The 25,998-nt window shown below is 45.0% G+C and overlaps 1 protein-coding gene across 2 annotated transcripts in view; it reads left to right on the top strand.

Annotated features, from left to right (window-relative positions):
• Positions 1 to 11,187, top strand: part of LOC131269056 (receptor-binding cancer antigen expressed on SiSo cells) — a 54,221-nt gene extending 43,034 nt beyond the window's left edge. The window contains exon 5 of one of the 2 annotated variants that reach the window (XR_009178986.1): positions 9,772 to 11,184. The gene's annotated coding sequence lies outside the window, so the exon portion shown is untranslated. Of the gene's footprint in view, positions 1 to 9,771 lie in introns of both variants that reach the window. The other variant, XM_058271369.1, reaches the window with a different exon arrangement.
• Positions 11,188 to 25,998: the final 14,811 nt, after the last annotated feature.

Raw genomic sequence — 25,998 nt, 5'->3', positions numbered from 1 at the left:
TCAGTCACATATATTTAGTTTTTCTATTTTCTATACCAAACGGATTTAGAAGAATGGAATTTAGCGGTTTTGTTCTTAGAAACGATTCTGTCCCGGTGTGCATTTGGTGGAAGTTATAAAGTATCGACTCAGTTCTCCTGTCCCCCGACAATTGCCATCAATCACGCGAAGCTACATCTCAATCACACGATTGGTAAAGCATTCGAAGAAAATGTGCGCCTGCATAGGAAATGCAAGGATATTGCATCTTGCGGGAGAAAATAAATTCACTACAATATTTTAACGTCCCTTCCACGGTGCATACGTTTCGCTAGGTTTATTTTGTCCCGGTGCTAGGCTGTTGGATGCTCCGGTGCTGGGGCTGGCAATTATTCATAAACATTCATTGCATTAATCACGGCGTGGCAGGTGCGCAGCAGCGAACGCGTCCATGACCAACCGGAAGTTCGACCAGTTTGTCGACGAACGGTAGAGAAGCACATGTGCATCTCCGAGGTAGGTTATGTTTTCATGTTATGTTGTGTAGGGGAAGAGGGGGTAGGCATGGAAAATGATAGCGCGGGATGCGTGAGTCAAGCCAATTTAGCAAGAAGGTCGTTGCATCCGCCCACTGGTGAGCGTTGATGATTTTAATTAAACAATGCATAATCGAGACTGGCATGGTGGCCGCTAGCAGCAAATGAGCATCCCCACGTGTAGATACGAGGCATAATGAAGACGGTCTGGAACGTTTCCTTTCATTCTCCTCCTCTTGCACCCTCTCGGGGACGCATCGAGGTTGCACGCGAAATTCAGGACTTTCGGGTGTGTGTTTGCACGAGCTTCGGCTCGCATCGATCGACGTTCCTACCACCAAAAACCAGCATTTATACTTATCGGGGCCCGCAAAACGTACGTCGTGGGAAAACTATTTTTGTGCCACCCCGCTCTCTCTAGCAGGTGTTAGGCTTAATTTTTCAAGGTCGCCCCAATCGAGCCTCCTGCCGCTCGAGGTCAGATCTTACAAACGCGCATCCAGTGAATAATTAAATCACCCATAATTGGACTAAGCAATAATACATATTGAACGGTCGAGGGTCGCGAAATGACGCCTTCAGATCGTCTAGTTGGACAGATGTGCACGAAGAGCACAAACGATGGAAGACAACACAAGCAGTTCTTATTAAATATGCTCTAAAAAATAGAATACAATAAGCTGCCTTTAAGATTTGTTTAATCGTGAATATAAAGTCTGCTTTTGTGAATAGTTTTTGTGTTGAAACTATTACAAAAGATATATGGAACATATTTTACTTGCATACATTTTACCTTCCCGGAACAAAAAGAACATAAAGTGTAATTTATTTTTTGTGCGTTTTGATTTTTATTGTTTCAGATAAGCTAGTTATAATCATTCTAATGCGCGCTTTTCTCCAAACCACTTTTTTCGCCCCTTTTTTGGCCAAAATTGAAGGGAATTCAAAATGGGGGTTCCTGATGGCAAACGGTGGCAACGGAACTTCGGCTCTGCACAAATCCTTTGCACCACCGTGCTGCGGTTCGTTATGGTGCAGAGCTCTGCAGGACCGCATGCACACCTGCATTCCCAGGGTTGCAGGTGTTGATGGCGTTGACGGCGACGTGGCGATGGGATCTATCACCATGCTCTCTCGTCGCCGGTGTGATCGAGTCCGTGCTCTTCAATCCCTCATCCCATACCCAGCCACCCACTCGGCTTCCACCACGGCACTTGCGAGCGTTATCTTGGAAGCAGTACGAGTAGCAGCTGAAACTAAATCTACTGGCCTACCGTTGAGAAGACTGGGGTGAGTCGTGGTTTACGAAGTGCTAGGTTGAAGGGTATTGAAGGTACGTGATTAGATGCTACGTTGAAAAGCTCGCACGGAAATTCGAGCGCCAAGGGTTCCTCTACTCCCCATTTGGAAGTCTTCAACGGAAGTCGAGGTTAGCTGGGAAATGTTTGCTTTGTTCATTCTTAATTCGAATCTACACCTTCTCGTCCAATTCCGCCATCCCTTACTCCACTTCGTCGGCAACTGCAAATGCCTGGTGCCGTCGGGAGCTCGTTCCTTATGGCGTTCATCAGTCGGTGCTGGCAGCCGTTTGTCATGTAGCACCATGCAACGGCATGCCCGGCAAACGTTCGACCACCTGCGAACTCGCGCAAAGCAAAAACACAGTCACATACATACATACATACATACATACATACATACATACATACATACATACATACATACATACATACATACATACATACATACATACATACATACATACATACATACATACATACATACATACATACATACATACATACAAAAAAAACATACATACAAACACACACATACACACACAGAGTCACGCCTACTGCGCACTGCACCGAGTTTGCCTAATCAGGAAAGGAGAAACGTTGGCAACATCAAGGCAACACGCCAGAGCTCGAGCTAGAGCCTCTGCGAAATCCCCGTACCCTCCTTTCCCTTCTTTGTTCTCACCTTTCCGCATTTCAGTCCTCCGCGGCTTCCTCATGAAGACTCGATCGTGCTGGTTTATTTATTGCTGGAAGATGATTTTGAATCTGCGCCAATATTCAACACTGGTGCATATTTATTCAGTCTATTCATTTCATCCGCCCACAGCCACTAACTTCTTCAAAATTTTGGGACTGATTCTCACAAAAAATAAAAACGGGAAAAGAAAATGGCTTGCACGAAGTACCTAGTTGATTGCCGTATGTGTACCAGTTTCTTGTTTCGTTTTTTTCTCATCGTTTATCCTCTCCTTTGATCAAGTCTCACATTCTTTGCAAACACCACTATCGAAAAGTACCGTACAGCAGTCAACCATTTAAATGCACCAGCGAACAGGAATGGATAACATGCAATTTCGGCCAGTCCTGGGGCCACGTGCTGGCGGAAAAGCAAAACAAAATGCATCGGTGGGGCCAGATTTTTGATGCAACGACAACTCAAACACACTGTGATACGTAGCTACATATTTGAACGTGCGGAAAGTGTAAGACCCGGATTCACAAAGGATAAAACTATATGCGGGTCGTGCACGTACCTTCGTATCTAGTAACTTTCATCATTGCAACATTTAAGATTTATTTCAAATATTTTACATCAACGACCAGGATCCGGCACAAGGGGTATTGACGATGTGAAGCAGTTCTTTTCCGCAATGTACCGAACAGTTGCATACATTTGACGTTACGTTTGTTGCATAGCAAGTCTGCGGTAACATTGATTGAAATATGTATCCATCACAAATAGTTTTTTATCAATTTTTTATTAATATAGAAGCAAGTAAAATAAGTAGCTTGTGGAATAATCAACATTAATCTTTGTTTATATCAACGGTGAAGTATAAAATTCAAATACTTTAAGCTTGTTACTTAATTCTTTATTGCGATTTAAGTTTAGTGCCGAACACTGTTCGAGCAAGAACATGTTGTTTTCTTCTACTTCTGTCTCTAGAGCGCAACTCTTCGTACCTCAAGGCCTGATCCCTGTCGCTCCGTGTAGCTTACAAGTGCGCCATCCGAGCGCAGACACGGATAGATGTTGCTTGAACGTGAGCGGACCAGTAAGAGCCTGTGCACCACTAAGAAAGTTCCAGGTCCTTGGAGCACAAAGCGGCTCCTCCGCAAGGCAGCACTGTTTGCAATATTTTCCAGGCGATTGATGTTTGCCTTTTCGCCTCGTGGTGCAACGTGGTGGCCCAATGGATAGGCGGTTGAGGGTGCCTCCTTTTTTTCAGCTGGGCGTACACAACGGCGTGGGGTTCCAGAAGAAAAAAATGCGGAGTTCCGGAAGAAAAGCCCTGGCACATTCATTTATTGCTTTTCATTTCGTTTTTGCGGAAATCCAAAAGGCTTGAAAGGAGTTTATTTGTAGAACATCGATTTTCTTCCATTGAATCTGCTCAAAATCTAGAAACTACGATCGTGGTGGTTTGACTGTGTTCGAATATAATTAACACTATCTCAGCTATTGCACATTCCGCGAAATTTGCTTCGTGCAAATACTTGAAAATAGTGCAAACATTTAAAACGACAATAAAGCAGTTTTACTTACCTGCGTAAAAACTTTTCGGATAATGTGTTATAATGAATCGACCAAGGGAGTTTATTTATTACTATAGAATGTGTTTTTATAAATTCTGGAATAGGCTCAGTTTGTTAATGGTGATGGAGGCTTCCAGTTCAAATGGAAACACGCAGCTTAAACCTATACAGTGTAAAGATGCAAAATTTGACCATTTAAAATAGCTATCAATTTGCTAAATGCTAACAAAATGCAACTACAGCAAATTTGTTGTAAAGATAAAGTTTTGAATTTTTAATCAAATACATTACATGTCGTAAAATGCTTGACATACGGGCAATTGACGTTCGACGTCAAACCTATATTTACATGGGCGTCGTTTTTTGTTGAGTGGAGATGTATTGTATGACAAATAAAATGCACTACACGATAAAAAAAGGAACTTAATCAATGTATTTGCACTTCATTTTATAATATTGTTTTTAAATCGCCAAGTTTTCTTGATCTAATATGTATTATAGATTTTAAGGATGATGTTTTCACTTTCAAATAATTTTCAAACCATTCGTTAATTTCACAGATTGCAAAGTTTTCTAGAGCGGCTACTCAAGAGGGAGGGAGAGTGATTTGAAATCCACCCAACACTATCATAATACCTCTACGAATCACGATCCGACGAAAGTCGGCTTGGAAAACAATTCTTGTCCTTGAGATAATTCGACCGTTACCCGTCGGTACTCTTAGCATCCACCTAAGGTCTCCCCATTCGACTATCGCCTTTTCTCGGCTCGGTTCTGGATTGTCTTAGGGGTGCGTTTGCTCATTTTGACAAACCAATTGATAATTGGCACTGGGCCATCATGATTTGCGGGCCTCTGCGAGAGTCCCTGATGCTGTCGAAGTGCACGATACACGCAAACTGAGCTGCAAATGGGATGGCCCCAGTAGAAGGGAAAACCTAAATGCGAAATATTCCTTACCATTTCCAGTGGCGCCGGCGTTGATTATTTTTCTATTTCCCTTGCTCTTTTCCTCTTTCTCAGGTCGATCGGGTTGTCCAGCTGTGTTTTTCCTCAGTGTCATCGAGGAAGAAGTTGGAGGAACAGTTCGTTGGCGCTTGTAGCACCTTGGTAATCTTCTGCCGGGTGCTGGGCATTTTTAAGCTCGGCTTTGTCCCCATCCTGCTGCCGTTTTCCACCGGCTCGCGCTGCCATTGTGCGACCAAGCCGGGAATGTCTTGGTTCTTGGCATTGTTTCTACCGCTTCCCAGGTTTGTTTCTGCCATTACGTGAGCCATAAGAAAACGGCTTTAGAGTCCTCGCTTTCCAATATTATTCGCTTCGCTTCGCTGGGATAGCGATACCTTTTGGGAAAACTCGATGCACAAAACCAAGGAGCAATCTTGCAACAAAATCGAACCATTGATAATGGTGAAACCCGTTCACGGAAGGCTGACTCAGCAACGCGCCATCATAATCCATAACGAACAGTGGTTCTTCCTACCGATAGAATGCAAAGTACAATCAGTGCAGGAACGCTTCTTGAGGATTATTTTTTTCTTACAGCTTTCAGAAAACTGTTTTGTACTTCGACTTCTTTCACATGCCTCAAAAACTATTTATTGAATTTAATTCTACAAAACAACTCTTGTTCTATTTTATTGTTGATTTTCCATTGCATAATGGATCAATGTTAATGTTTTATAAGAAAATGTATTAAAAGTGTCCAGGATGCTTTGCTTTTTTCTAGAACCATTTTGTAGTTATTCAACAGTTATTCAACTCTGCTAAATAACAAGGCAGCCTTCGAAAACAAAGTGCCGATGATGATAATTACCTGAAAAAAATCAGCTCGGTTGTTCAAAACTGCTAGGTATATGCAGCAGGATAAAAGAGGCACCAATTATGATGGGAATAAAACTGTTTTCATTGTTTATTTGCCAACGCTCGTCGTCATCGGCCAGAGCAAGTACTAAACCGGATGCTGTTTGTACTAAAAACCTGCACTGATCGACGAACGACGAAGCAGCTCGTGCATTCATTTGTGCCATTCGGGTAGTCTTCGGATTCGAAGCCGGCCACGAGGACCTCGGGTGTTCGGTTTTGGTTCGGCGTCACCGGTTTGCAATGGGGACAGGAAGGCACGTTTTCGTCTCACGTGGTACATTGCGGTTTTTCAATCGTATGCGTCCACGTTCGAGAATCCAGCGTGCTTTTATGTTGCGCTTGCTGTTGTTCCACTTCTGCTGCTCTTTCTTACTCTCGCTCTCGATGCGTGCCTTCCAATGGTCCTGATTGCTCTGCGGTAGAGGAATGGTCGGTATAGAGGTTCAAGAATCGGTTGATCCCGCGATGGAAATCGCCGAGTACCGTCTATCATCGCAGGCCCAGCGTCCGGCGATCGAAATGATGCATTATGCAAATCGACGTATTCCCGAAAACCCATTGGATGCAATTTAACTTTTTCTTGCCCTCTCCCTTTTTCTCAGTTGCTCTCTTCAACTCACTGTCTTTCGCTCTTTCCCTCCATGATTTCCACGAGGAATTGCCGAGTCGCTTACATAACGCGCGTCCCTCGAGGCTCCAAGAGAAGAGATTTGCTGCTGCTGCTGCTGCTGCTGGTGCTGGTGCTGGTGGAACCAATTTCATTCACCCTCCTCCCCACCGAGAAAAGCCCCTTTCCCAAGTGGCATGTGACACGTCATCGTTTTGCGCCATTTTGAGCCCTGTCTTCCCGTGCGGAGGGTCGCCGCTTCCGAGAGCAGAGCAAGGCTTTTGTGCCCTGCTCGTTTTCTGTGTGTTCTTTTTTATGGATCATCCCCCAACCATTCTACTGCATACCAATCTCTACCCCACTGGGTGATGCCATCATTATCTGGCACGCATACACCAACACACAACCACACATAGCTTTACGGAGCTACATTGTGGATTTAACGCTACTGGTTTGACGCAGCCATGTTAGTCCTAAGGATCGGGAAAAGAGTTTGTAAAGGAAGTGGGTGACCACCGGCAGGAGGGCGAATTTCCCCTTGGACTCCCCACTCCGAAACGGTGCACCAGTTCATTCATTCTTCGGTAAAGCGCGAAGCATTCGCGCGCGCCAGTTACGAAGCGTTACAGAACGTTACGTGGCCAGATGCGCACACGCCGTACACATTCGGGTTTACTTTAGAGCAAGTTGCGAAGAGGGGAGGATGAGAGGTTTGGTTAAGGAGGGTGATGGAAGGCGCTGGATCCGTCTGGCATCGCATCCTCGCCACCAACGTTCCTGTTAAGGTGCGAGCTGGAAGGAAAAGTATGTTCGCAGCATCCTGCTCGTGTGCTTTGTTTTTTATGCTCCTCTATTTCTTCCCGAGAGGATGACACGATGAGAATTCTTGTGTGTGTGTGGGTGTGTGTGTGTGTGTGTGTAAGTTCGTATAATTTTCGGCATTCTTGCGTTTTAGTCGGGGTTCGATGCAGCGCGATGCTGGAGACTGCCGTTAGTTTACCGTAGCGGCTCGATCCTATCGAACGGGATTTTTGTGGGCTGCACGTTGGTCCTCGACAAAGCCGACGACTGTCCCGGGTAGATAATTTTTTACACGCGTACATTACATACACACACACTCGCACACACACACGCAAACGTACACACACCCACCCACCAGCGCCGCGACATTTAAAAAAAGTTTATATCAACGCTTTCTTCCTGTAACAGTTCAAAGTGCTCACACACACACACACACACACACACACACACACACACACACATATATATATATATATATATATATATATATATATATATATATATATATATATATATATAGATATATATCGGTTGATCATGCACATATCCTTGAACACGTAACATGCACATATCCTTGCAGTACACCTTATCTCCAGACCAACTAGTGGTGATTTCGTAAAGTGGAATAATAGCTAGCTGGTAAATCAGCAAAACACAGAAAGGAAAAACCCTTACCCCATCGGATGGAAAACCCCGAACACTCCAATCGACCGATCCAACGGACCACGCGTTGTACGACGGGAGCTATTGTACTGCAGTTGCTTGTTGTTTGCTATTGTACTAAGGTGTTGTTACCGCTGCTGCTACTGTTGAAGGTGGGAAACCGGAGTGAGGTTTACGCCTGCAAGTACTTGCACTTTTGGGGACAGCATTTGACGATGCAATTTCCATCACGCGTCCCCTTTGCCGCTATGTCTTCCGGTGTAAGAGACACAAATCACACCTAGCCTTTCCTCTTCGCTCCTCCCTTGCCCCTTCCTCACCCATATTCCATGCTGGGGACGGTTTTCCTGTTGAAAGAACCACCACGTACTGGAGCGGTGGCCCGGTGTAGGGCAGCGGGAGAGCCTGACAATATTGGCAAACTTGTGGCATAGTTTTGGCCGGCTTCTGCGGCAGCCTTTCCGGAGCTGGAATGTTGATTAAGTTTTCTATTCTACTATTGCTTCTCTCCTGGCGTTTCTCCCTCCTCAAGCTAATTCGGTTTCAGCATGTTCTAGCCAGCCACTGCAGTGTGGTTGCAAATCTGCACGTCCTGGTGCTCTCTTTGTGTGTGTATGTGTGTGTACGTGTTTGGAATCTCATCTCTACGAGCAGAAGATGTGATTTAAAAGCATTTGTTTTGCGAACTGCATCTATTGCTGCTTGAAAGCAGCAGAAATCCACAGCTGGACACATGAATTTGGTGCTGGCTGGTGGAATTACACAATTCTTTTAGATGTAGGCTTTTTATTTGGCGGCAAATGTATGCTCGATTTAAGCTATCATGTAATAGGTTTTTCCCTGGCCAACCCCATGCTGCTGCTTTTTCGATTCTGCTGTACGAATTTATTTAGCAAGTTAACATGAGTAGCTCTCCATGGGACTCCAGCTACGATAGCTACGGTATAGTTGGAGTAAGAGCTCTGCATAGTTCAAGCCCAGCTAAACACTGACCCCCTAACACCCCCCCCCCCCCCCCTCCACCCTCCCTCCACCAACCTCCTCTCCCCTTTATCCCATACACTGACGCACTGCAGGAAAAGCGTAACCTCGTTCGGCCTCGACAAACAACCCATTGGAGATACGGTGTTGTTGTTCAGGTGTGTGTGTGTTATTCAGGGATAGCACAGGCCGCCAAGGACCACAACAATCACCCAACAAGCAGAAGCTTCCTCAATCAACCAAACGTCCGAGCACACGTGCGTCGGCAGGAAATGCATAGTCCCTGAAGTTCCGTACCGTTTCCGTGTTGTGAGTGCAAAGCCTTGTCTCGTAGTGGCAGGCTTAGTGAACCTTTGCCAGCGCCCATGCATTAGTGTTTATACTCTCCGAACCTCATTCGGTGGTCCGACCTTGTTCAAAGTGATCGTGTCTTTGAGTGCACGTGGTATTATAACTTTCTCACTTCTACACCATACGTAACAAGCTTTCAACACCCTGATGTATTAATTGCCTTTATCATTTAATTGGTCCGATCGCCAACACCTCATACAAGCTTCTTCTGGAGTTTCTCTGATGGATACGACTGAGGTTTTTCTTTGAACAATCTTGGTGAAACCTAACATCACTTCGACATTGGTTCTGTCATTAGCTTTGGTTCAGTCCAAAACGCTAGTTCGGCTGGATTTCAGATGGCAGATGTCGGGATCATCATCGCAACTTTCGGTAACACCAACTAGACGTACATTTCATGTGGTTGCTTTCTTTTTTTCTCTACCTACAGGAAGAGCCAGACCAGACACAAGATATACCCGAACACACAAGACAGAGAGGAGAGAGAGAGAGAGAGAGAGAAATAGAGAGAGAGACAGAGGGAGAAGTACACAATAAAACAAAATAAAACAAGTGCCGCTACCGCCGTAGCACAAAGCGTCTCTGGTGCAGTGAGCAAACGCTAATGTTGTGGTGTTAAACAAATGTCATTGCACCACGTCACGTTCGTTATTGCGTAAAGGAAACAACACGGAAAACACCCCGGTTACGGAAAAATATGATAGCGTATGTGAGGCGTGTGTGCAATCAAATGTTAATCGGTGCCAATCGCTGATCGGGGTTTCTCGACGTTAGTTCGCGTTTGCGATTTTGTGTGCGATATAGCGAAGCACGAGTGAAGATGGTAGACTGCACGTGCTAAAGTAAATAGAGCGAAAAAGAGTGACTTCACACACGTGGCAAGGAGAACACTTAGGGTTAAGGTTTTTCGTGCAGGAGGCACTGGGGCGTACCAGAACGCCAGTGTGACCACGAAGCTAGCCACGTTGGGTTGTTGTTTGTTATTCTATATCCTGATAGTTTTTCCAGCGCAGTTTGACAAGCGTCCGAGTGATGCCGGTGGTGCGTGGTAGCATCGCCACAGGTTATCCTGCCGGATCTACGCTCGGTGGAGGAAGCTGCCGGAAGAATGAAGTAAAGTGAAACAAATCCTCCCAGCCATACGAGTAAACCACCCGCTAAAATCCTTGCACATTAAAGCTCTCGGTAGGAGCAACAAATAAATAAACAAAACAATAGCAAACCAAATCACGTAAAACTTACCATCAGCTGAGAAGCAAAACAACTACATCCAAAGACAAGCTAAACACAGTCCCACTAAGAACACACAAGGAAAAAGTTGTCGTAGTAAAAATAAAAGTCAAAGGAAACAAGAGCAAGGGTATCATCTACCGTTGCAAACAAGAAACCCACAACAACAACTGCTACTACAAAAACAACAACATGTCAACCATGAACAGACTGTAAACAGAGGACAAAAGAGGGAGAGAAGGGGGAGGGAAGATGATAAGAAGAGGAACACCTCGTAAGTACAGCAGCTACTAAAGCAGCAACAGGAAACGAACCATCGACGCTAAGAGAAAGTTTCAAAGGTAGCAGAAGCAAAAACCACACGGATTCTGTACCCTCACGAACACGAAACAATGAAACTCTTCTTCACCACTCCCACAATAATCTGCTCAATATTGCCCGAAACAGTTCCTCCACTGACAGCTGCACTGAGGGCGGCATGTTCTGCGGCTAAAACCAGCGTCGCTGTAGTGCCTGCTCGTATCGTCTGTTAGTGTCGGGATCCTGCTCGCCGTCACTCCGGCACTTTCGGGTGCTGTTCCGTACCCTTTGCAATACACTCTTTTCACAATCGCGGGCCTGTACCACTACTGGTACAGCGCACAACAGCGGTGGCACCTGCAACTAAGAAGATCCGTTTCGATTTCCCCCACTCCGGTGGGTCGCCAATGACACCAGCGTGCGGCAGATGAGTCGCAACACGCCGATCCTGCAACACACGAGCACTAGAGCGTCTAGTGGAAGTGACGTTGGCGCATAAACCAGCCGCTCCCGAGAGTTGTCTGTCAAAAGCTACTTAATTTTATTTACCTTTGGGTTTTCTCCGAGCGCAAAAGAAAGATAGATAGAGAGAGACAAAAAGAGGGAGATATAGAGAGAGAAAGAGGGGGAGAGAGAGAGAGAGAGAGAAAGGAAAGGATGAAGTGAAAGAGAAAAAGCGGAAGCGATAAAGGAATATTACCAACATCCTACATGACAGTTTCTAGCAACAGTAGTGTCTTGTGCGGTTTCTAAACGACGCTACCACAACCAAGGGACGCTCGCTCAGTTAACAAATTCCAATATCCAAACTCTTGTTAAAAAAAAAAACGAACACAAACGAACAAACGGAATGCCTAACAAACAACAACAACAAAAGCAAACTTCCATTAAATTTCGCCACCCTAAAGCAAAGTAAAAAGAGCCCCCATAAACAGTATCGGAACGTAACTGAATGTGCCGTGTGTCGTTGAAGCGTCAGAATGGTGCGTGACTCCCATCGGAAATGTGCCCGCGACCGGTTGGGTGGACAAGCGGTTACGCAACGCGACAATTAAACAGTAAACCAAGTAAAACAAAGCAATGCTAAACCTAAAACAGTAATAATAACTACCAAACACTAAGTAGCAAGGTTCGGTTACGCAACCTAATAAATCTTAAAACGCGAGCGCGAGGAAGGAAGTCTTGCGCAATTAAACACCTTAAAAAGCACACATACACAGAGACATACACACCAGTCGAACGTGAAGCACGAGAACAAAGAAACAACGACTAAACTAATTCTAACTAGTTAAATTCGTAAAAGAAAATACCAAAACGAAAAAAGCTTGCCCCATAACCCAAAATCCGGGCGTAATACGTTTTGGAAAGACTTCTCTTTGATCCCGCCCTGTCCCCGCCCCCGATAAGCATGTATTTGATACATTGAATAACCATACCCCATACACACCGAAACTATCTTTTTCTCTCTTTTCCCCGACCTCCCAAAACCCTCCGCCCCCACCAACCTTATTGCACGAACATTTTCGTAACTACTCTGCGACTCTCCGGCGTTCGGACCGGTTCGTACTGCCTTTCCCGTTGTTGTTAAATCAATCGAACGAGCAATCCTTCGTCATTTTTTGCCAAAAAAACGAAACGAAAACCTGTAACACAACAATAACAACAACAACCACAAAAAACCCTAAACAACCAACAACATATTCGACAACACGAACGCCCAGCCGTCGGACGGCAAACGCAGCTTCCAGTGTCCACGTGCACCGACGCCTGTCATTGCGTCGGGCGCCCTAACTGCCTCCGGTTCCTGTCTGCAGCATGGATGTGGTGTACGTAGTAACGCTGATGATGCTACTGCTGCTGCTGGCGATTTCGCTCACGCTAGCAGCGGCGGCAGCGGCAACGTCCACGATGCTTGGCAGCCACGCCTCACCGGTTTCCAACAGAGCAACCGACGACACCACGGCACACGATCACCCGACGGCGGTGATCTTCGGTGTTTTGGGCGGCGTGTTACCTGATGCAATGCTGGCACTCTGTTCTGTTTCAACGACCCTTACGGTGGCGCTGATCACGCTCGCCGGAGCCAGTGTAAGACGGAGCGGTAGTATTCCGTTGGTTATCACCACCACTGCCACCACCACCACCGCCGCCATTGCCACTGCGACTCGTGGTGGTCCCGGGTTCGTGACACCGCGCCAACACGCCGTCGTGACCGGGACGTGCTATAGCGGAGACCTGCACTGGGTCACGGCCGGCGTGCGGCAGTTGCTCTCGCTGCTAATAGGAATTGTCACCATGCTTCCAGGTAAGTACCACTAACACTTTTTACATGTGTCGGAGACCCTATAGATTGCTAGGCTAACAAAACTTCTGAGACATATTTATTAAAAGTGTAGCCGCTAGTAAGTAGGCCGTAAGTCGTTTCAGCAGGATCTACCAAAGTCATAAACGACAGTTTATACAGTTTTGCTTTCGATTTTCGTGACGCACATTATTGCAGGACAAGATATCGTCATTGAAGTGTCATGATACTCAACCCAAAGCTAGATCCTCTATAATTTAGCGCCAGCGTCATTTTCACACTGGGCTAAATTTGATTGAAAATAATTGACTCTCGTAAAACTTTCCAACAGATGTATGCAAATTACTGTTGCTACCGTGCTAAGCTGCATGCACACCTTCCACAAAAGCGTATAACCTTTTATTAAAACTAAAACCTTCAAAAGGACCGGAGTGGGTTCGGCATGGGTTGAGTACACAATACTTGGATTAATCGCTAATACTTCTTTTTCCACTTATCGGCGTACTCAAAAGCGCACGTGCTGTGGAGCTTCGCTATAGTATATATAGATACCCATGGTGCCAAATTGACTGCCCTTTACTAACCATTCCACTGCCAGCGGGTACGTGGCGAAAAATAATTTAAACGTTCTAATTAGCGGCAGCACGAGTGCTCCCGCTCAGCGTGCGACACCTCGAGGATACATTACGAACCCTGGTCTTCGGTTCCCGAGGCTGTGCGATGGAAAACGATGCAGCTTAGCCAAATTTAAGCGCGAAAGCTGGAGAAGGTACCACTAACATGCCTGTGCTGCTGACAAACAGTTTGCTGATGAACTGAGATCACGGGGTTTGCAAAAACAAAACCAAATATAACTATAAAAATATATAAATAACAGAAAAATAGAAAGAATAAACAGTGAACATCGAAAAAACGAGTCCTGCCAGAGCACTGTCGAGTTGTTTTGTTGCCCTTAGAGGGGCAGCGAGTTCAGTTGACTCGTTAAGCATAGTTCAGTGGCGTCGGTAGCGTGAAGGTGAAGTTTCAACATTGCAGAGGCGAGTATGGACAAGCATAGCAGACACCGAAGGGATTACGTTTTGATTACATTATGCTGATGATGTGCTTGTTTGTGAATATCCCTGCTCCACGCCTCCTCGATTGTCCTGGTTTCGATGCGTTCCTTCACGATTATATATTGTGTCTTTGCGTGTGCCTGTTTCTAGGAAGCACAAGAAATAGAGTATCTTGTGTAAATACGATACAGTTTTTACTCGCTACTTCCATATTCGTCGGTTCGCTTTCTGTCGCAAGCACTACTCGAGCATGAAACGACCGAAGAGAATGGCTAGAGTTTCCACCAACCAAAGTGTTGCGCTTGGGAAAGTAGGAGGTTTACTGGCATGGCAAGCATCGTAAGCCAATGTTACTAAATGGCTCAAGCGAGAACAAATCAATATATATTTACAAAGTGCGCGTCTGTACAAACCCATTCAATTACAAGCGGATAAGGCTAGTCCGCTTTTCCAGGGGGAAAAACGGAAGCCATTACGTGGGCGAGATGATTTTGAATGTGTTTCCTGCTTTATTAAGTCATTTCGAAAATTTCCATCGGACATTAGGTTGATATCGGGGACCTGGGAAAACTTTCGATGAATGTGCCGGTCCACTGTCCCGGTGCCTTTCGAAAGCTAACTTTGTATTGGATGGACACGGTTCCGGACATTTCAAATAGGCAAAACTTCAGCCCAGCCAAATGGTACTGAGCCCGAGCGGCCATTATTACTAGGTCTCCTGTTAAGAAACGGTTGCCTAATACCATGCTGAATGAGGCAGGGAGTGGAACATTTTATTTATGTTTTCTTTTTTTGTTCCGTCGTTTTGTTCTCATACGATGGCAATGGCGGCCTTTGGTTAGTTTATTAAACCTGGTCCGGTGATAAACGAAGATTGGCCTAGGGCCAACCGCTTTTGGGCGCCGAGTTTATAGACGCAAACTTTGTCCAGCAGAACATGGGATCCCGCAGAACGCTCTCCCCACAGATGGAAGGGTTGCGATACGAGAGACCAGAATCGGATAGCGCCATCACAGCGACCCCGCGCCAGAAATATGTGTAACTTGGCCGGGCCGATAAAAGATAGTTCCTGCGGGCTCCCGGCAGCAACCAAACCAATCGGTGACCTCGTTCCATTACTCAGTGGCCTACTTTACGATTCGCTTATATTCGACGCTGTCCTTGCCGTATGTCAATCCCACTCGGTTACGGGCTAGGTTTTTGTTTTCCGCAGTCCATGGCCGCTTCATGCAGGCTCCATGCTGCTGCTAAATATGTGTGTGGCAATCAGTAAAGAAATTCCTGTAGGAATGGCAGATAGAACAAATACTCGATATGGCTCAGAATGGCTTTTGTTGTAGTGCCATATATCCGACGAAACTACAGGGGCTCTATAGCCGCTTCACAGTTCCGAAGGAAGCCTCCTCGTTTTCCTTCGCTTTTCGCTGCGAAAAAGAAAGAGCACAATACCCGGTGACACGCATTCACAAAAGTGCTGGAGTTGATGCTGGAAGACCTATCGCCTGCTGGTGTGTATCAAGTACGCGGGAGCCCGCTGTAGGAAGTTGGGACTTTGTGTCTGAAAACGAATTGTGTAGGAGTTGTCTATTGTGTCCCATCTACAGCAGATCCTTACCCAGCGTTTTGCTCCATGCTGCACCATATGAACTGCTGAAACCGCACCGAATTTCAGTGTGTGCTGGTCTTTGCACTGCAAAGTCGCAGCCCCTTTTCTGTAAAACAGTACAGAGACTTTGGGACATGGAGAACGCAGTGAAGCATAACAGTACAACCAATTCTGGTTGTACCAATTCAGTCAGTACAACCAGTGACCGTATGTCGTACCGATGATAATATTCCGCACAAACTTCTGCTGCCCACAGTATGTCTCGCAGAAAAACCAAGCGCGTTGACTCATGGTAGGTATAAGTACTTAAGTCTCTTAGATTACTTTCAAAAACCGTATCCCATTAAAGCGTGGAATCGAATTGTGCTTACCAGAATTTATAATAATCGAATCAATTCTCGAGACATGAGTTTATTGTCTTATTACCCACCATTACACTGAGAGTTAATCACAAATATCAGAAACCGTGGGGATTCACTTCGTTGGAAATGTTGCCAAATTTTTTACCAAATTCAAATGTCTCGGGACGAACGTTTCGCAGATTTCACGGCGGTGCCGTGATCGATTCTCTGTAACTTTTAATTGTTTGAAAGAGGAGGAGTAAAGTCCAGAGAAGCAATTTTAATTTACTCCCAATCAGATTAAGCTGGGAAAAGGTTGGGGAGTGAAAAACTTGGCAAAAACCGTGGCTACTGTTTCACGCGTAAAAGTTTGAACGTCGGAGTTCAACTAACAAAATTAAAAATTCCCTGTATAAAACTTGTATCCAAAACTCTACCTGGTGGCAGCGACTGTTTATTATAACCGGGGATAAACCCTTTTAACGCAGAAACACCTGCGTTTTGGTGCTTTAGTTTGCTGGAGTTGCTATCCAGTCCAATGTTGAGGGATATACTTTAAAGTGTGGTAGAAATCGGTGCAACGGGGCATGGGAAGCGGGCTGTTACTAATTGAAGTGTGCTGCAAATTGCGGGCTCAACTATGAATACATAGTTTACTATTTAAACAGTCTATTGAGCTCAGAAACGAGACAATTATAATGGGCGCTTTAGAGATTTAAAGATAGATCCTAGAAATTAAATAAAATCCAATGGAATAGCGTTTGGAGGTCCGTTTCGGTTCTTTTCCGCTATTCTTTGGTCTGCCAAGGTGCTGCAACTATTGCTTTAAACAGTCCGTTAGTCCTTCTAACTTGTAAGCCAGCGGCTCATACCATGGTCTTAAAGAAAGTGGAAGGGGAGAAGAAGGATATATACAAATATATAAACACGAATACACACGCACACATGCACACACGCTCGATAGCGACAACATCCGCAGACGATAGCGTCCCGTGACCTAACAGGATAACGTGCACCAATTCGGCTTCGGTGAATTCACATAATTTATTAAAATTCAATTGCATTTCATTGGCCCGGCGAGGTTCATTATTGGAACAACCCATTCAGGCTTGCCACGGATGTCGTCGGTATACGTCGGGAGAGTAGACATTTTGGGGCCGATAGTCCTGCAAACTCTCGGCCTGCCACAATAGTTCCGTGTTTGCTCTTTCATTCCTTCGTTCGTTCTCTCGCTCGAACGTTCTCAGGATGGCTATCGTCAATCTCTACCTGCTCCAAGCAGGCCCGAGGCCAGCAGACGAACGGCCCATCGGACGACAAATTCGATAGGAAAGCGGCCTGCAGGACGAATCCGTTCCGGGTGAAGCATACGTGCCGGAATAATGATAATAATTCAGAACGGCAGCTCTCACTCGGAAGCACCGTGTCCGTCGCTTCACACAGCGATCCTCAATGCTCACAAGGCGTTCCGCGTTGTGTGAGTTTGTGTGTGTGTTGGCATGTTTGAAACGTATCTCTTTAATGTGGGCATTTCCTGGCTATCTGACAGCATATTGCCCTTTTGTCCACCGACCGAGTACTCTAACGGATATTTATGAACGCAACCTGTGCGCGCATGAGTTTGAGGGATTTTTATAGTTGAGTGTGTATGTATGTATGCATGTATTAAATCACAGTTTGAAAAACGGTGGCATTTCTCCACCTGGTGCTGCGGTCTGCAACTGAAGTTATAGACCTCCATGAAACGGCCGTCTGGGAATTGGTGCTCAAGAATCCAGCCCATCCGGCCGGTGAGGGTGTTGGGCTATTGATTTTAAATAATTCATATGCGAAATAATATCCCCCAGTGCATCTCTGGTTCTTTGCCTCTCAAATCCGTTGTTCGTTCATTTACACATATTCTCGCCCATGTGCGTCGAATGGTACATAGCAACATATACACAAGCAAGAGGATTTTGCGATCACATACGCAACGCGTTTCCGAGGGCAAAGTGGGTCATACAAGTGTGAATTAGTTATGGCGAAGGCGAGGCGAGTTTCCCGTCCGTTTCTGGTTGTCGATCGATGCTGGATCCAGCGCGAGTTTGTGTGACTTTCAATCCTCCATCGATCGATGGTGCACCATCAATTTCGAGTCCAAAATTAGAGGAAATAATTTAAATCTTTCATTCTGCAGGGGAAAATGTAGGCTAAAATTTGTGAAAAACCCCACAACGAAAAGACAAGACAATACCGCGCATCAACGTTATTTGGCATTGATTTATGGAATGGGCAATTCCCGGAAGCCTAGAATTATGTAATTTGCTATCTGTTGATATGTCCCTGGTGAAGGTTCGCTGACATGCTACATACTTGATACTGCCAAAAATGCATTGTGCGTACCAATTTGGTTCAAACGATCCTCGTGATTTTATGTAACTTTAACTTTCTTTTTATCAAGTTCATTATGCATCTTCTTCTTCTTGGCGTAACGACCTCTTGGTCATGCCTACCTCCCATGGCTTACGAGACTTGTTTCACTGTTGTACGCGGATAGTCAGTCCTGTCGTACTAGGGAGGGACCGGTATCGGTTGTGATTCGAACCCACGCCATCAAGGTGGTGAGCCTCGGCGCTCATGGGCCGATTTTTCTAACCGGTGCTACCGCTCGGCTGTCGCGGACCCCATTCATTATGAATGATGCTTCTAAATAACAAGTGGATCATATACATCAATACGGTTGGGTTTAAAGCGGCTATACTAGGCGTTTCCATCTGAGAGGTACCAGGCGTCTCCATCGTGTTGGCCCGTCTCTAAAAATAGCACGAAATTCGCCTTACGCGAATGAATAAAAGTAGCCGAGTATTGCCAAAATATCCAGCTCGAACGAACTTATTCGCCCGAGCAGTCAAATTTGTATATGAACAGTTTGTTTACATGCTCGAAAGCGGCAGCAATTGAATAAAAAACAATAGTGTCAAACTTAGATGAAAATAGTGTTGAACTGTTAAAATATTACATTACTGACCAAATTTTGCTAGGGGAGAATCAAGAGTTGTATTGCAACTAAGCATCTCCAACCAGGGCCACGTGTCAACGGCGCAGCGCTCGGTCGAATTGCTTCGGTCTAGCCACAGCTTAAGAATATTAGATTTTCCCACCGCAAGCTAGACACGTGGAAAAGGCCATCATGCCATGCGAGTTCGGTTGGTATACACGTAGGACAAATTGGATTTGCAGCCCTTGCATATTTGGAGTAAGCAAAGGTTCGCAGGTTTGGTGGAATTTTAAATGAGCAAATTTCTGTCATTCAAATCAACTGCCCAGCTCGTCACTAGAAGATACGCACCATTCCGTACATCATGGCCACAGACGGAACGTCGTGACGGTTGGCACGGGAAAAGGGCCGATCCGTGTTTAGTGGTGGTATTTTTGTTTCATTGTCGTTTCTTTCCGAGGCCAGGCATTATCAGGGAAATTGATGGTTCCGGGGAAGTTGATGGTGGGGGATCGAAAGACTGCTTGCCTGGCCTCCGGGCTGATGAGCGAACCGCTTTCTTTCTGTTTCCAAAACGCGACCTATCAGAGGTATCAACCTCATTGAATGCCTGGAAAATAGAGGGTCACCGTCGGGAAAGGATTTGGTGCATGACTGGCTCATCTCCTGGAAAGTCAGCCCCAGTCGCACAGAATGTCTCGAGGCTTGGTGTCAGAGTTGACGTAGGTAAAAACGAAGCCAACCAACCAAAACGTAAAAAACCAACGATATGAAACCAAATCGAAAAGAAGTGCAAAATGAGAATAACATTTTCCACTGGTATGGGGCCACTTATAATTTGAAGCAGAGATCGCACGACGGTCGGCTGGTCACGGTCGTTCTAATATTCAAAGAAATTTTTTTTTCTACTCACCACTTGAATGGTTTTTCTATGGACTCCCTTGCTAGTCACTCATGCACGTACATTTTTTCTTCTTCTGTCCCGTTCGGTGTTGTCAAAAATTAGTTTGCCCTATTCGAGTTTGTTTTTTCCCGTCTGGTCTTTTTTATGATGCTCTCCTTTTTCCCCTTCATTACGTTGCTTCTAATCAACCGTACACGCTGCGTGAAGAAAGGGCAAACTGCATGATCTCCGCTGCAAAGCCAAGCCGAAAAAACGTATCAAAATCGTAGCAACACAGGGTAACCCTAGGGGTGGGCAAACCGGTTCGTTAAGAGGTTCAGTGGGATCCTGGAAATAAAAGTGACTATCTTGCCACGGTCCAAAAATTAATCTCGATCGTTCACGGCAAGGGATCGTGCTGCTGGTGCGATGAAGGAGCGGGTGGGGAGAATAAAAATGAGTATATCTCAAGGTTTTAATTAGATTTCCTGCCCACCGATCCACCATTTTTCCCGGTCGCCTGCCACAAGACGCAAAATGTCGGTGACAACGCCACCAACGAAATGATTTTGTTGTTAAACGAAAACATGATGATGTTTTGGGCAGAAAGTGGTCATCCTCCCTTCGTTCCTTCCCGGAAGGAAGCCCGGTTGGAAAGTGGAAAAATTAAGCTGGAGATAAAAACTTCGGAGTGGGGTAGAATTAGCGACATTCGCCTGAATTCTTGAACTAATGCTTCGGGGTTATGTTTGTTTTCCTTGCTCTCTTGTGTTCAGCTTAGAAGTATCTTAACGGTAATGCTTCACCGCTGTACTATCGTCACCGCTACCGAAATCTTTGCAGAACATCGTTTCCGTTTCCGTTGATTTGCAGTACGTGATTTCCGCCGACGACGACTACGACGACGTCGACCGAGCCACTTAATTTGTCGCATGTTTTGGATCTTTAGGCTGGCAGGCTCATTACTTCCAATCCTGTGCACAGATCTTATCAATCTCCAGGCGCGAAGTGGACGCTTCTGGCGCTGGAGCAGGAATACAATAAAATTCTCATAGCTCTTGCATGAGTGACTGTGAAAAGCGATAGACAAGGACGTCCCAGTCTAGTGCAGAACGGAAATAAAACTGTTGGAGGCAAGCACGATGGGCTTTATTGGCAACATTTATGAGTGAACGAACGTTTGTTAAGCAATACCAGCAAGCAGTGATTATTAAACATAATGTAAGATTCAAAAAATATGTTGTATACAGGCAAGGATTACTTATTCTTGTTTTGACGGATTGTGTAACGATAAACCTGAATGAAAAATGTCTGAGTCATATGTACGATTTTGATTCTCCGTAGATTGAAATGTTTTGACAAAGATCAGTTCCCAGTTCTGTAATTGCATACAAACATCAATTCAAAGTTAAAAAGTAAAACAAATGGATTAATCCAAAGTATTAAATTTTACCAATGTGTTCACTTCACTTTATCGTGCTTCGTTCGTGCTGCAGTGTCTGAAGGGGAATTTTTGCTTCAAGCGAAGAAATACGACATTGTCCCTATCGGAAGACGACTGCCCCCTGGGGATGGTTTAAAATATGTTTATTTTTAATTAAAATGATATCAACATGCTCTCTAGAGCAATTTCGATGGCGCAGAAGATCAAGACCGGTTGAATCTGCTGACGCAATCGAGGATACCGCTACTCGCCACAGCTCAAGGATCTTATCAGCCGTTATTTCTTGTCTTTTGTTGTGTGTGTGGGTTTGCCCTCCAGAGGGCTGTCTTCGAGTACGTGAGACAATATTTTTCACTAGTTCCGGACATTTCTACACTGGCGAAGAAATTAGCAACGGAAATGGCAAATAGCAATAAGTTTCCCCCTTATTGGTGCCACAGGTGCGCTGCGAGCTAGATGTTGATGTATCGTGCTGTGATGTCAGCAACGGCATGCGTCCAACGAGGGAAATGTATGTGTGTTAGTGACGCCATCAGCAAGACGAGAGAAAAATCAATTGCCGCTGGCTAATCTTCCCCTATAAAACATTCGCCCTTCGGTGTGCCTTGGGCCGCCTTGAGTAGTTTGTAACGGGAAGGGGTGACAAAAATACACTTCCCGAAACGTGTGATGGTCCAACGGGCTGCAAGTCCTGTCGTGTAGGGCTCTTGAGAAATTCACTTGAGGCGCTCACTTGAAGGTACTCGAGCATGGACCAGCTACCGAGCGAGGTTACTTTTGCATGCGAAACTGCAAAAGAACAACCTCCTCACTATTTACTAGGGCTTTAATTAAATTCATTCCTATACGACACGCTCCGAGACATTTAGAGGGAGACATCATTCCGGTTCCCGTAGGGTTGCACACTAGCATCTTCGCGGAAGAAGTGTTTTATCGTTGGCCCTAGATGCAATTCGTGTTTCACGCGCCCCTAATTCACGGTGGTGCAAAGCAAGAATTCTTAATAAAACAAAAATGCTCCTAGCTTCCTTGCATTCCTAGCTTCGCTTCCCACAAAGGCACTTAAATGAAATGGATCCCAATGGAAACGCGTCAGAGCCCCGAAAATCGTTGACAAACCGGTGTGCACTACAGTTCGTGCAATCATATTAAAACCACCTCTTATTTTGACATTATGCTATCGATTTGTTGGTTTAATCTTATCTGCACTATCGAAACCACGGTTGATTATTTTGGTTGTGTTTTTGATAAAGATCAGAGTAGTATTGATCTGCATTCAGTCTCGAATATAGAACAAATACTTCATCACTCGAAAAGATAACATTGGTTTGAAGTGCCAAAGTCTGTTTCCGTAGAAAACATACTTTGTTTGACGTACAACGTATGTTTATTGCATTGGAAGGATTTCGTACTGTTGTATTTGATTGTGTATATTTAAATATGAGTTATCTAAAATACGGAATTAAAATTTTGGATTTCTATAATTATCAAGCTATCTGTAAGGCTATATTTTGCGCTCACGCGGTGGCAGTTGATTATGGAAAGTTTCCCAACCAAATGCTGGGGCTGAAAATCGTAAACTTTCCATGCCTTTTATCTTTGCTGCCTTGGCAATGGGCCGAGAAGTTAGGGGACAGTCTCTACCGGAGAAGTTGTGCTCCCGTGAAAGGAAAGTCTGCTCTGTGCTAGCAGTTTGCCTTGACCGGAAGTCGCCAGGTCTTGTTGTGAACGAACATTTTGTATCGTCTCCCTTTTCGGTTGGGTTGGGTAGGAATGTCAATTTCAAGATGGCGTCTTGGTAGGGGACCACACCTGTCTTGAAGGAGCAGAAGAAAACAAACGTTACAATGGCATCACATTTGCTCGATCTGAAACTCGCCCTCGCTCACTAGGGCGGGCGTTTCTGGACATCCGGCCAGCAGCTGCAGTGTTTGGCTAACAAAGGCCAAACCTGCAAAATTCACGTTTGGTAAGGAGTTTGTATCGAAAGTTCCAGCAGCTTGCTGATGCACTTTGCTCAATCTGGATTTCCCCATTTCAAATTCAGCACCGGTTTGATGACTACCATTTCGCTTGCATGGAGGATGAGGAAAGTCTGTAAAAGTTTTAAGAATAAATTTCAATGCCGCCAAATCATAATGTAAATTTTTGGATGCCCGTACAGAACGAGGCAAATTAAATTCTATATGAGGCAATTTTCTATAATCTTCTTCTTGGCGTAACGACCTCTTGGTCATGCCTGCCCGTTAAGGGCTTACGAGACTTGTTTCCCTGTTGTACGTGGATAGTCAGTCCTCTCGTACAGGGGAGGGTCCGGTCTCGGTTGGGATTCGAACCCACGAATTTTCTATAATATGCTGTTTAAATCACAACCCGTATCAAACAAGTTTATTACAAGAGCAAATTAGGTGTGGTGAACGAGGAGACGTTAAGTTCTTTTAAAACTATACATTTAGCTTCTTTGCAAAACGCACCTTTGGGGCGATTACTCTACAAAAGTCGATGGTTTAGTCATTTGGCTCCAATGCAAAACAGGTACGGAAATAACCGCAAAAAAGAAGGGCAATGTTTTAGTAAACAAACCTTGATAAAGAGCCCGCACAGATGAGATAAGCCGGCGAAGGTCGTGAGCGACTTTTCCGTGCTTTGGTAACCCACCTGACGAATTCCCGACGTCGTTGATCTGTGCCGACTTCATTGTTCGCTGTTGCTTTTGTTTTTGATGCAAGTGCACGGTTTCCATTGCTTCATGCAACGGATTTTCCCGTAATTCAGACGGAGCTGAAAGAACACAGGAATTGGCAAAAACGATAGAGCTCTCTGCTACCAAAAAATTGTTTCCCAATCCTTTTGGGGTTGTCTTTCTGCTTCGTTTCTTTTTCCACTTACGTTTACATATCTATTCATTTCCTTTTTGCTACGTTTCGTTCCCCTTTTGGGTGGTTGAGTTGCACAATTTTACGTTTTTGCTCAACTTTGGTGGATTTTCGCATGCCGAAATTGCTTCATTTTTCTTTTTCTGATAAAGAAAGTAAATTATATAGAAAGGGAGGAAAATGTTGGGAAGTGTTGTTGTAGGAGGAAAGAGAGATGAAGCGCGCGTCACCAACAATAATTGCTTGTAAAATTAAGAGCAAAAAGTTCGCGAAAAATCGCACACATTTTTTGCCAGTCAGGGCCTGTGCGCCGAAACAATGGAACATAAAAGACAAATACACACATACACATGTGTGTATATATATAGTATACTATATATATATACACAAACACACACACACTCGGTAGCGGAGGGTAAAATGCAAGCCATCTAGTAAAAAAATAGACATACAGAACAAACAAAAATAGACACACATACATACAGAACAAACAAAAAATCGATTGCCTTCGACATGCTCGTACAGTAGCCGCTCGCTTTTGAACCTCCCGTGCCACTCCATTTTCTTTTACTATCCCCTTCCGGCCTCATCCTTACCACAACCAACTTCCGTTACTGGCAGCCTGGCGTCGCAAGAGGCGCCTAAATGCGTTTCCAACAAAAAAAAACCCAAAACAGAGAAATAAAACAGAAAAAGTTCCCAACACTATCCTCCACACTTGCTTGGGCCGCCTTGGAAGTACAGAGCCCCTTTTTCTAAACGCCATGAGTACGCATACGTGTCTGTAAAGATTTTTCCAGGCCGACGCTGATCCGCCCCCCCCCCCCCCGCCCCCCCCCCATCCCTCATCTCTCTGTTTTTGATTCCAGCGGCGCAGCAATCGTCGAAATAATTGAGGCTACTATGTTCGCCAGAAAAAGGGGTAGTGGGTATGAAACTGAAGAGAGGAAGAGAGATATCAGGAAGAAACTGAGTGCGAGACTGTGGGGGTTTCCATGTCAGTGGTACGGTGCTAAATAGAGCGTCGTCGGTTCTGCATACATTTGCTGCGCAACGAGCAGCATGAAACAAAATATGAATCAAAACCACAGGATAAAGCAGAATTGCTTGAATGGGACAGGAGCGCGAGTTTGGGGTAAGAACGGTTGCCGGAGGAGTGAAGGCTGGCTTACCGAGCGCTCGAGCGAAAAGCTTGTTCAAGCAGCCACCGAGCTTCGTTGCGGTTACGAGCCATACCGGCGCACAGTGGGCTGGATGGTGGACCTATAATCAAACAAATAAAAAGGATTACTACTCACACTAAATCATTTCTTAATATTTTTCATTTGTTTGGGGTGAAGCCCAGCTTGAAGACGTTTTCTATAATATAATTATTTCAAAGACTGGAATGAGTTTGAATCAAACTGCATGTTGTCAAACTTACATGAACATAAAACTGAACCGAGAAGACGACCGTCGTTGCACACTGTCCTTTTGGGACTCTCCATGCAAATTATGCAAGTCCAAAAGTAAACGTAAATGGAATAGAGCGTCCACCGAGGAGGGGCGGGAAGTGGAAAGGATGACAAGCACAGAGTGGACACTGTTGAAAAAGGAAGCCATGAAATGGAATATGTAAAAGCTGAATGGATAATGGCAAATGC

The sequence above is a fragment of the Anopheles coustani genome, chromosome X (genome assembly GCF_943734705.1).
Source record: "Anopheles coustani chromosome X, idAnoCousDA_361_x.2, whole genome shotgun sequence".
In the NCBI taxonomy this organism is placed as follows: Eukaryota; Metazoa; Arthropoda; class Insecta; order Diptera; family Culicidae; genus Anopheles; species Anopheles coustani.
This window is presented reverse-complemented; position numbering and strand designations above follow the sequence as displayed.